Consider the following 13033-nt stretch of genomic DNA (forward strand, 5'->3'; position numbering starts at 1 on the left):
GAACACATCGGGCCAGTGAGTTGGATTGTAAGAGCAAGAATCTAACTTGGTTATACAAGAGGGAGATAGCTCTCTGTAGCATAACAATTCTGATGCTGAGTTAGATGGAATGACAGCTCACATGACAACCACAACCACTACATGTTTACTATTTGATTTTTATTCATAGACACATAGGAATAAATTGTTTATGGATAAACTTGAAGTTCGTGTGACTTAGTAATTGTAACAATAGCTAAATAGGTAGCAAAACAAGGGAGACAAACATGTATTGAAATATCTTCAGGGCTACACTAGGGGTTCAGCCAAATCCTAGACTGAATGGGAGAGATCTGGCAGCGTCTGATAGATCTGGGACATCTCCAAATGAAATAGGGACTCCTTGAAAGCAGTCCAAGTTTGAATCTTCCCCAAAACTTCTTTAGTGATGCAGATTTGGAGGGTGGAAAAATGATCCAGAATTGGCTGGTTGGGAGAAAGGAAGGAAGGGAAAATCATTATGTGACCTGCAGCTCTAGTTTCTAAGCATAGTGGACCGTTTTGGCAAAGTTCCTCAATTCTAGCATTCTTGGCAGGGATTTTCCATGTACAAGACACTACTTTTCCCTAAAATCATTAGACTGAAAAATGAGGGTCGTCTTATACATGGAAGTAAGCTGAGGAGAGAACAAAACGGCCCATACCTTGCCTCTGCAAACAGTCTTCCTTCAATCACGAGACTTAGCTTCCTCCAGTCAAGAGCCTTATTTAACTGACGTCAGCTGAAGCTGAACAAACCAATTGCAACAGTGCTCAGATGCAACAGGGACTCTTAATGTCTGAGCGTTCTCAACCCAGAGGCTGAATAAAGTTAAAGTGTGATGCATAATATGACAGTACTGGTATGCAAATATTACATAATTACTAAATAAAAATGTATTCTGTTTTATGTTTAAAATATTGATTTCTTAATTTTGGGTTAGAAAAGTGGGGGGATTCTTATACAGTACATGGGGGCATCTTATACAGCATATGGAAAAATGTGGTAGGCATTATAATTTCCTTATCACTGTTTGAAACCTCCTTGTGGAAATTTGACATCCACATTCAACCATGAGCTGAGTAAGCTGAATAGTAATGATGATTAATGAGCTTATTAACAACAATAAAAACTTCTAAAAATTTATACTTTCTCCTCCTCTCCTTTTGTCTTTCTGAACTTTTCCTTTCCTCAAAGGAGCACCTAGCAAAGCTCCCAGAAGCAGGTGGTATGTAATACAGAATTTGATTTGAAGGCCAGTAATATCTATAATATTAGAACATGGAAAAGTTTTTGGGGACTACAGATCCCATAATCCTACCCATGTACCATCAGTCATTCCTATGGCTTTGCTATTTGCTGACTGCTCTATAAACTGATTTCAGCTTTTCACGAAACAACTAGGAGCACACTTTGCCATGAAAGAGCAACTCTTTAATTTATTCATATATGAGATCCTATGAAACTATGGATGGATTCTCTTAATTGGCTAATTATATAGAAAAGCTTATTTGCCATCAGATGATTAGCTAAAATAGTGACTGAATGCCTTGCTTTATGTCTCCAGTTCTGTAAAGTCTAGAGACGAGAGAGAGAGAGAGAGAGAGAGAGAGAGAGAATCTTGGAATCCACGCTGGCTGATTATCTGAATGGTACTAAATAGTGTACCTAAAATCCAGGTGTACTTAAAATTGAGGTAAAACCCAGCCATCAGGGCAACATAGCAGCCTTGGTGGCAAGTCTTTCCCTTGTGTGTTGTCATGTGTATGGTATTCCCAGGAGTTGTCAGTTGACTGGATTATGCCTATACAGTACCGTATTTTTTGCTCCATAAGACGCACCTGGCCTTAAGACGGACATAATTTTTAGAGGAGGAAAACAGGGAAAATATATTCTGAACCAAATCGTGTAATAAAATATTTAATAAACTATAACAGAATAACATTTGAACCATGTAAAGTGAACAGCAGTCAACAGTGGCATTAAGAACCATTACCACTGTCATTAACAAATGGAGAGACTTAAAGCTTTGTGTACTCTAGTTTATGTACCATAAATTTGTGTACCATAAATTTAATTCAACTACATATAGACCATTATCAGCCAGTGATAAGACCTATACCACTCTACCTATATTTTACATTTCCTTTCATCCACCTCCTCCCCATACTTATAGAAATGTCTCAATGACAGATGAGATTGTTGTGCAACTCTGCCCAGCTACAGCTCAAGCGTATATTAAGTTAGAAATGGTTTGTCTGATTTGGCACTGCATTGAGAGGTCCTTTTTAGTTGTGTGGAGGATAAATAGTGGAATTAAACTATTTAACAGCTGGTTTTCCTTATTTACTTTAGGTTATACAAAAGAACAACAACACAAAGCTTAACTTGATCCCATTCACCAGCAGTAGCACATGCTCAGCATAAGACCAAATTTCCATTTTCTGACATAATTGAACGTTTATAGCATGCAAGGCACAACAGGTTAGGCCACACAAAGCCATGAACAATGTTCTTGATGAGCCAAAAAAACTGAATACAAACTATAGTAGCTGAAATCAGGAAGCAGGTACTGTAATCCAGTTAGAAGTCACGCGGCACAGTTAGTTTCCTTGCTGCAACACCCTTTGGAAATGCATTCTATATTAGATGCCCAGAATTAGTTGAAAAGTTTGCAAGTTGAATCCAAATTTCCCATAGAAATGCACTGAAAATTAATTAATGCATTTTATGGGGGGGGGAGGTCAGAAACTTTAAAAAAACTTAAAAGAAAGTCACTTACCAGGTACTGTAGACTGAGCCTTGCTCTTCACAGTGCCTTGGTAGACCCCAGAACAGCCAAAAAAGAGCCCCAAACAGCTAAAAGCCAGCAGGCAGCCAGCAGACGGCAGCCATTTTGTGCTCTTCTCTGCTCCTGTTCTGATCAGGAGGTGCAGCCGGGGGGTCACCATTCCTTTGGGGGACAGGGCACAGAAAGGGGCAGGAGGTGCAGGGGTCATTCCAACTCATACTTACCTGGCAGGGGAGATACCATGATCATCAAAGTGGTTTTCCCAGGGTGAGGCTCATCTATTGTACTTTGGATGTGCTGACCCCAGTGATTTCCCCAAATGTGGGAAAATCAACTGCCTAAGTGGGGGACTGTGTTTGTGGTTTCCCCTGGTCTTTCTAGAATCACTCTTTCCCCTTTTGTCCTTGGCTGTTTTCACTGCCTACTGCCAGAGGCCTGTTAGCCTTGCTGGTTTTACAGGTGGGCTGCAAGAAGCAGATTCTGGAAAGCCAGCAGTGCAGAATGGTGAGGTCCAAACAGCAAGCAGTCTTTGGTGCCAGTTCAGAGGCCTCCCAGCATGGCAGTGGGAGGCTTCTGGGTGGTGGTGGTTGAACCCTTTTTTACTGTATTCGCTCCATAAGACGCACATACTTTCTCCCCCACTATTGGGGGGGGGAGTGTGTCTTATGGAGCGAAAAATATGGTATTTGCAGCTTCAGGAATACTGGAACAAATGGCAAGTCCCTGAATGAGATGAAAAGGGGGAAAAGACCCAAAGTTCCAACATTTACATGTTTCCAGAAATGCGACTGCTCACCAAAAAAGTACCATTATATATTTTTAATATAACAGCAATTGATTTTCTATGCTGTTGACCTAAAAATCAGTATACAGTATTTGGCTGTCATGATTTATGTTGTCCTTAGAATTGTTTTCTGCTGCTTTTTTATATGATAACCAAAGGACACTGATGGAAGTGAAATAAAATATATTCATGAGCTATCCCAGTGAAATATTTGAAAACAGAGTTTTAAAATGGAAAACAATGGATAGCTCAGATTAAGTAAGACCAATGAAGACTTGAGATAAAAGCAGAGAAAATATGTCTTGCATTCATATATTACCACTTTAGAAATTAGTGCTATTTTTATATAAAATGACTTAAATTCATGCATGTAAGTTACAGAAAATGTATTTCTTATTATTTCTCTTCATTTTCTCTTTGTAAAACAACTTGGATCCTACCTTTTCTTTCTTGAATGAAAAGAGGCTTTGACCTGTGAGTGCAAGTATTCAGTGACCAGAATATCCTTTCCTTAACAAAGCAAAAGATTAGGATCCAAACTGTTATCTTTTGTGTAGAAGGCTCTGTTCTCTTTGTCAGAGTGGTATGCTGTGATCAGGTTCTTCAAAAATTGGTGACGGTTCCCTCATTTTGGCATGAATAAGAGGCAGAGACGATTTTGAAATTCCAACTGGCTCAACTTTATCAACATCTGAATTAACCAAATTAAACGGATCAAAACAGCTCAAATCTGGAATTGTCTTGTAACTTCGGATCTTAGCTCTTGGTGTAAATATGTCACTTCTTACATTGGGGCTGGACCAAAGCACTCGCAATTGGTTAGTACCCTCAAGAGGGTACTCCTTACTGCACATACCATCCCACAGCAAGAGTGCCTCGCCCAATCCCCTTTGAGAGGTGAATTGTTGTAAGAGGGACTGGGACTGATCACTTTCCTCCTCCCACCTTGGCTGCAAGGGTAAACCACCACTGTCCATTCTAGTGGTTTTATTCCTTTCCCTTCATTTCTGGGTAAGCTTGGATCTGGGAGTAATCCTCCTCCTATATTAAGGTTGGGGAAATCTTTCTATAAGTCACAGACCTTGTTGGGTGTCTCATCAATCCTCTCTGTTTGTACCGTGCTATCTTTGATACTTTTCTCTGTCTTGTCCGTTTCCACTCTAAATTCCCGCGCGTCACTCCACTCTTTTATAACCTCCTCCCACACTATCAGATCTTGCTCCTCCCCCGGTCCTCCTCCTTGTCTTCTCCCAAGCACACTTCTACCATTTTCCTTTACTTTACTTCTCCGTCTTCTATTTCTATTAGCACCCCGTTTGCACATTCACACGCCTTCTCCTGTCCATTCTTTGTTGAGGACGGCTCACTAGCCTCCTGTCCTTCACATATGCAATTAAATATGCAGCTACTATGACATTCTTCAAAAATATACATGCGAAGCACAGAGGGCTTACATCCAGTAGTTTAAGGTTTTGAAGAGTTTTGGAAAATCAGGAAAAAGTTTAATCATGCAAAAGAATCAATTTTCATAGGCAGTCAGACATAGTATTTGCTAGATTTAGCTCTCAGATTTTACCAAACTTTGTTAAATGGATCAAGCTCTTAAAGTATGGATTTTACTGTTAGAATAATTGGTTGTCTGACTGTATTATAAATCCTGGTTGTCTGTGGGCAAGAGAAAAAGAGATTAGAAAGACATTTTCCTTCCTTTCTGTCTTATCAGTTTTGTAGTATTGGTTCAATGTAGCACCATGGTGCAAAACAAGACCTCCTGCAAAATTATCAGTTAGTGCTGACCAGATATAAATGTAGTGATCCTGTGTTCACTGCTGAATGAATGGGCGGTGTCCCTGTCAATTACCCATCTGGACAGTGCACTGTTTCTAGGCATTTTCTTTCATTTTTGCAAGCAGATGGTCAGCACTTACAAAGCTGACTGCACTAACTATGTGGCAGGGGAGGGACAGGCAGTGGGCAGGGGAGGGAGGATGATGCAGAGCAGCTTGTGTAAGCTTATTCCTGCCTGCAAAGATTTCTGGATCAAGATTATACAATAAAATCAACAGCCTTTAATTTTTGTTTATACTGAATATTGGAAAGGTTTCTGCCTCCAACAATCAAGGTATAAACATACCTCCTAAAGGACAGAATTTCCCACAAAAATCTCCTGTGCGTTAACCCTTAATAATAAGGAAGATAAATATTGCAATAGAATTTTGAGTAGTGAGATATACTTATTTATGTATTTATTTATTTATGGCGTAGTCTGTCGATAGCAGTGGAGCACTCCAAGGCTGAAGTGTTGTATGCATCTAAACTCTAACAACACGTCAGAACAAAAGCAGGAGCAATATATTTATTGATCATCCTCCAAGCCTTTTTTCCCTTTTTTCTCCTATTTTTCAGAAATGGAGAGAAATTGTGCAGGTCAGCCCCAAGGCTAGTAAAAATGTTTCCTTTTCAAAGCTCTGCCAGTCATTATGGGGGTGCAGTACGGTTAGGGATAGGTTAAAAATAAAGAAGGCAAAAACATTCTGGCACTTTAAAGATGAACTGCTATATTTTAATATGAGCTTTCATTGACAAATCCACTTCTTCAAGAGTCTTCTTTATTTTTATTTTGGTTTTGGTTTTGCATAACGTAACAGGGAGAACCTTCTATATATTAGGGTGGAGGAACATTTGGATGCAATTGGCCCTTTTCCCTTACATACTGAGCAAATATCTCAGTCATATTTATAATTGCACCACTTCAGCTTTAGTCCTGCCAACCTGGGGCTCCAAATATGTCCACTCTTGGGATGCATAACCCAATAGTTTTAGGGCAAGGCAATATGGAGTTCAACAGGAAAAACATTGTCAACCTCATCTCTGAAATAAATGTGTAAATTAAAATAATAGTGAGGTCATTGTTCTTTAAAAAGAAAAAGAAAGACTTCCAGGGGAAGCTTGGAGGATTGATCATGCTACTCAGGTGTCAGACTCTTAATTGTTCATGATATACACTATTCTAATGCAATTTTTCTCTAGTATCAGTAATATTTGCAACATATCCGCCAATTAGCATTGCTTTTTAGGAGGCAATGTGCCAGAAGTAGTTCTTTGTTCGTCATCCAAAACAGAAGGATTAATTCTGAGATTCTATGTAGTAAACTGTTTGAATTGCTTTGCATTATATGTTTCTCATAGAATATTAAAATGACAGTGAATTCCCACAGCAACTTTCACAATTACATATATATGAAAATGTTATTGATTCACAGCAGTACATAGCAGTTTTTACTGTATCTGTTCCACATATAAATGGCTTTCCAAGGAGAACCCAATTCTGAATTTTAATCAGCTGTCAAAATAGTAGATTATAAAGAAACCAATGAAATTCAGAAGTACAGTATTGTGCTGAAAAACAATAACTATGTAAAAATGAAATTAATGGTCTCTCCTTTTTCTTAGATTCTGCAAATACTGCAAAACATAACTGTTGCCTTTTTCTTGTCTTTGAAATACCATGAATGTACATCTTGATAGACATTCTGCTGTCTGTCAGCTAGGGCCAAACTAAGATACAATGGGCCTATGACATTGATATTCATAACATGTGAACCATTCTCAGATGAACCAGATTTAGAAAAGAATGCAGTGATTTTGGAGACATAGTATGATTTGCTCAAAAACAAGTACAGTCAGATCAACCTTGTATCTTCCTTTTAACAGTCACAAGTTTATCGATGAGAGGACTGCTGTTTATATAGCGTATCTTGAATTGAGCAAGGCTTGTGACAAAGTCCCTGACAGTATTTTGCAGCCAAGCTGCTAAAACATGAGCCATATGATGCTAGGTGGATTTCCAGCTGGATGACAGTCTATAACCAAAAGAATGTTCACTAATAGTTCTGCCCTGGAGAGAAGTGACAAGTGGGGTGCTACAGGTTTCTGTCCTGGGCCCAGATTCATTCTGCATCTTTATAAATGACTTGCATGAGGGAGCAGAGAGGATACTCATCAAGTTTGCAGATGACACCAAACTGGGAGGGGTAGCCAGTATGTCTGAAGACAGAATCAGGATACAAAATAACCTAAACATATTGAAGAACTGAGTAGCCAAAACAGACAAAATGCACTTTACCAAGGAAAAAAGTTCTACATTTAGATGGCTTGCTAGCAGTATATCTGAAAAGGATTTAGGGCTTTGGGTACAGCATGAGCTAAAAATTAATTAACAGTGTGATGCAGCAGCAAAAACAAAACAAAACAGAAAAACTAAGTTGCATGAACAGAACTACGTATAAGGTCCAAATCAAGAGAAGTAATAGTTTTTTTATTCTGCTTTAGTGCAACCTCCCCCTGAATATGGTGTCCAGTTCTGGGTACCACAGTTTAAAAGGAACTGGAATATGTCCACAGGAACATGTCGAGGAACTGGAACATGTCCAGAGGATAGCAACCAGGATAGTAAAAGGTCTGGAAACTACACCCTGTGAGGAACAGCTGAGGGAGCTGGGTCTGCTTAGCCCAGAGTAGAGAACACTGTGAGAAAATATGTTCAGCTTCAAGTGTTTAAGCTGTCACATGGAAGATGGAGCAAGCTTATTATTTGTAGCTACAGGGGATAAAGCCCAAAGTAATGGATTCAAATTACAAGAAAGTATATTTCACTGAAACGTTAGGTAGAAGAACATCCTGAATGGACTGTCTCAGACAGCGATGAATTCTTCTTCATTGGACAGTCTTTAAATACTGTTGAGGTTAGATGGCTACCTGTTGGTCATGATATAGCTGTGGATTTCCTACCTCAGCAGGCAATTGGACTCAGTGATTCTTGGTGTCCCTTCCAGTTCTACTTTTTTTACCATTCTATGAAGCAGGATGACTCATCTCCTCCACCCGTTTCTTGCATGAAGTAGGGAATGCAAGTGAGGAAGCACTTTTCTCTTTTTTGCCTTTAATGTGTTGCATCTGCTCAAGCAATATTGTCCCAGTCCAGTTCACTTCTGAAATTGAAGCACTAGAAGAAGACTGGTTGCAGGAATGGGAGAGCAAAGCAGGGCAGGTGGTTTGAAGTATTTCACTGTATAGTGTGGGTGTTACATTTAATGGGCAAGGTAAGCCACACATTTCTATTTTACAGCTTAGCAAGGGAGGCATGAGTAGCTCTCCTATAGCCAATTTACGTGTACAAGTATCCAAGACAGATTATTCAGTCAAAAATCTTGTTTGTTAGTTATACTAGCATAATTGGAGTGACATAAATTGCAGTAGTGAATTATTGCCATTTATGCTATTGTGCTTGCACCAGCATAACTAACCAATAAGATTCTGATCAGTACGGTATATCTAAGGACACTATAAGTCGTTGTCGTTTAGACTTAGTCGTGTACGACTCTTCGTGACCCCATGGACCAGAGCACGCCAGGCCCTCCTATCTTCCACTGCCTCCCAGAGTTGTGTCAATTTCATGTTGGTTGCTTCGAAGACACTGTCCAGCCATCTCATCCTCTGTCATCCCCTTCTCTTGCCATCACACTTTCCTAACATCAAGGTCTTTTCCAAGGAGTCTTCTCTTCTCGTGAGATGGCCAAAGTACTGGAGCCTCAGCTTCAGGATCTGTCCTTCCAGTTAGCACTCAGGGTTGATTTCCTTTAGAATTGATAGGTTTGTTCTCCTTGCAGTCCAGGGGACTCTCAAGAGCCTCCTCCAGCACCACAGTTCAAAGGCATCAATTCTTCGGTGGTCTGCTTTCTTTATGGTCCAGCTCCCACTTCCATACATCACGACAGGAAAAAACCATAGCTTTGACTATTCGGACTTTTGTTGGCAAGGTGATGTCTCTGCTTTTTAAGATGCTGTCAAGGTTTGTCATCGCTTTCCTCCCCAGAAGCAGGCGTCTTTTAATTTCGTGGCTGCTGTCTCCATCTGCAGTGATCATGGAGCCCAAGAAAGTAAAATCTGTCACTGCCTCCATATGTTCCCCTTTCTATTTGCCAGGAGGTGATGTGACCAGTGGCCATGATCTTAGTTTTTTGTTTGTTTGTTTGTTTTTTGATTTTGAGTTTCAGGCCGTTTTTTGCACTCTCCTCTTTCACTCTCATTGCAAGGTTCTTTAATTCCTCCTCACTTTCTGCCATCAGAGTGGTATCATCTGCATATCTGAGATTGTTGATATTTCTTCCGGCAATCTTAATTCCGGCTTGGGATTCCTCCAGTCCAGCCTTCCACATGATGTATTCTGCATATAAGTCAAATAAGCTGGGGGACAATATACAGCCTTGTCGTACTCCTTTCCCAATTTTGAACCAGTCAGTTGTTCCATATCCAGTTCTAACTGTTGCTTCCTGTCCCACATATAGGTTTCTCAGGAGATAGACAAGGTGGTCAGGCACTCCCATTTCTTTAAGGACTTGCCACAGTTTGTTGTGGTCCACATAGTCAAAGGCTTTTGCATAGTCAATGAAGTAGAAGTAGATATTTTTCTGGAACTCTCTGGCTTTCTCCATAATCCTGCGCATGTTAGCAATTTGGTCTCGAGTTCCTCTGCCTCTTCGGAATCCAGCTTGTACTTCTGGGAGTTCTCGGTCCACGTACTGCTGAAGCCTACCTTGGAGGATTTTGAGCATAACCTTGGTAGCATGTGAAATGAGTGCAATTGTGCGGTAGTTGGAGCATTCTTTGGCACTGCCTTTCTTTGGTATTGGGATGTAGACTGATCTTTTCAAATCCTCTGGCCACTGTTGAGTTTTCCAAACTTGCTGGCATATTGAATGTAGCACCTTAACAGCATCATCTTTTAGGATTTTAAATAGTTCAACTGGAATATCATCACCTCCACTGGCCTTATTGTTAGCCAGGCTTTCTAAGGCCCACTTGACTTCACTCTCCAGGATGTCTGGCTCAAGGTCAGCAACTACATTGTCTGGGTTGTCCGGGATATCCAACTCTTTCTGATATAATTCCTCTGTGTATTCTTGCCACCTCTTCTTGATGTCTTCTGCTTCTGTTAGGTCCCTCCCATTTTTGTTCTTTATCATGTTCATTTTTGCACGAAATGTTCCTTGAATACCTCCAGTTTTCCTGAACAGATCTCTGGTTTTTCCTTTTCTGTTATTTTCCTCTATTTCTTTGCATTGTTCATTTAAGAAGGCCCTCTTGTCTCTCCTTGCTATTCTTTGGAAGTCTGCATTCAATTTTCTGTAACTTTCCCTATCTCCCTTGCATTTTGTTTCCCTTCTCTTCTCTGCTATTTCTAAGGCCTCATTGGACAGCCACTTTGCTTTCTTGCATTTCCTTTTCTTTGGGATGGTTTTTGTTGCTGCCTGCTGTACAATGTTATGAGCCTCTATCCAAAGTTCTTCAGGCACTCTGCCCACCAAATCCAGTTCCTCAAATCTGTTCCTTAAATACACTTCCACTGTGTATTCATAAGGGATTTGGTTTAGATTATACCTGAGTAGTCCAGTGGTTTTTCCTACTCTCTTCTCTTCAGTTTAAGCTTGAAGGACATAAGCATTTACTCTAAAGCACATCCTATTTCTTTCAGAAGAGCGTACATTACGATAAATGAATTTGTAATTTCTGTTAAAGAGTTAAATCTAGTTGAAGACTAAAGCTTAGGAGTTACTTTTTTGAGATGATTGGGGAAGTAGAAGAACCTAAAAGGGAAGCAGCTATCTAGGTACAATTCCAAAAGTTGAGAGTATAACACTTTCAAAACCAGCACTGCTACCTCTTGACTGCTAGAAATATATGGTTGACTTTTCTTGATCTATGTTTATTTTGTATTATCATGCATACAGAAGTTTTACATATATTAGCGATACACCTTACTTTTAGAAAAGAAGGTTTTTTTGGCTTTCCAAGTGCAAGTCACAGGAAAAAAAACACTTCTCTGTGATTGCATAAAAATGGAGTCTTGTCAAACAGAATAATGACCTTAATAATGTTATGCTATGACTGGGTCTCCTGCCAGTCTGCACTGTAGCAAGAGCAGCATAATTATGTGAGGAGCAACAATTCCCTTATCTATCATTAACACGTGCTGCTGTTAACTACATTTCAGTATGCTGAAGATGGAGCACAAAATTAAAATTTAAACTTAGTTCCTCTATTCTGTTTCTTATCTAGAGTTCCTTGACATAGAATGGGATATTAAAATTAAGGTGTTCTAAAACTGCATTTTAATCTGAATAAACGTACATCTTATTCATTACTACAAACACCATCACTACCAGCATAGAAATCTTGACTTTGTTAAAGAAAAACCCTAGTGGTGAGTGAATAAATATGAACATCAGGAGTCAATATTTCACAGTTCATTAGCAAATTAATCAGTTCCAAGGTGACTTTAATCTAGAAAACTGAATAACTAATCACACTATAAAGATATATGTTGAAAAGTGCACAGTGAAGATCATACTCCAAATTAATGCAAATTGAATTCTTACTTGCACTCAGATTAATTTTTAAAATTATATACAGTTGTGTCTGTCAACCAATAAAGGAAACAGAGATGCACATATGAATGCAGGCAGAAAGCCTGTTTCCACTGAAAACTGGTGGGAGGTGGAATCATATTTTTAACTGAGCTGTTTCTGCATAGGCAAGTGGTAAAAGAGATTAAGGAAAACACTGTTTGTGTATGTGTATGTCTATGTAGAAACAGATATAGCTGGCTGGATAGCTAAATGGTTTAGGTATACGACTGCAGAGGCAGAGGTCAGAAATTTGATTCCCCACTGTGCTTTCTGTGAGTAAAGCCAGTCTGTGTGGTCTTAGGCATGCTGCACAGACTCAGGGCTCCCCCAGAAGAAGGGAGTGGTAAACCATTTCTGAGTGCTCTATGTCTGGAAAACCTTGAGTCAGAATTGACTTGACAGCACATGATTATTACTTTAATGATAAAGAAAACTTTATTCATGGAAATCTTGGCAAACAGATTTTATATATATAGTCTAAAAGATAGTCTTTTTTGGATCTTACTAACCCAATTAGAAATGACTGCAATGTATTACCTTCAAACTACATTCCTGTAATAGAGTAGACATGAGTGTAAGGATTTAGTTTTGAACCATTTCTCCATTAGTATGACATGATTGCTATCGATGTCCCACACAACTTTGATGACCAAGTATTTTTCATAGTTTGCCTCCATAATGTGCTTTTATGTTCTGCATAGCTGCCCTTTAGTAATAATTGAACGAACAATACACCAGACTTCAAATTTCATAAGATCTTTAATAGGGTGATTTTTACATAATAAAGTATGAGTAGGGATCTGGTTTGATTCTGTTGTAAACAGCAATTTTAATTCCAGGAAGGCTGCTTTTCAACCACTACCTCTAGTGGACTTCAAATATATATATATATCTTACTTTATACTCCCCTCTGGATGTCTATTCTTCATAATGATTAACTTTTTCTGCAAATTCAACTTGGATAAAAGGAG

General features: G+C 39.2%; 1 protein-coding gene and 1 pseudogene across 3 annotated transcripts in view; both read left to right on the forward strand.

Annotated features, from left to right (window-relative positions):
- HS3ST5 (heparan sulfate-glucosamine 3-sulfotransferase 5) overlaps nt 1-13033 on the forward strand; it is a 244445-nt gene that overhangs the window by 114152 nt on the left and 117260 nt on the right. The window lies entirely within an intron of this gene.
- On the forward strand, nt 3027-3181 carry LOC140703333 (U1 spliceosomal RNA; annotated as a pseudogene).

This window comes from Pogona vitticeps, chromosome 1 (genome assembly GCF_051106095.1).
Source record: "Pogona vitticeps strain Pit_001003342236 chromosome 1, PviZW2.1, whole genome shotgun sequence".
In the NCBI taxonomy this organism is placed as follows: domain Eukaryota; kingdom Metazoa; phylum Chordata; class Lepidosauria; order Squamata; family Agamidae; genus Pogona; species Pogona vitticeps.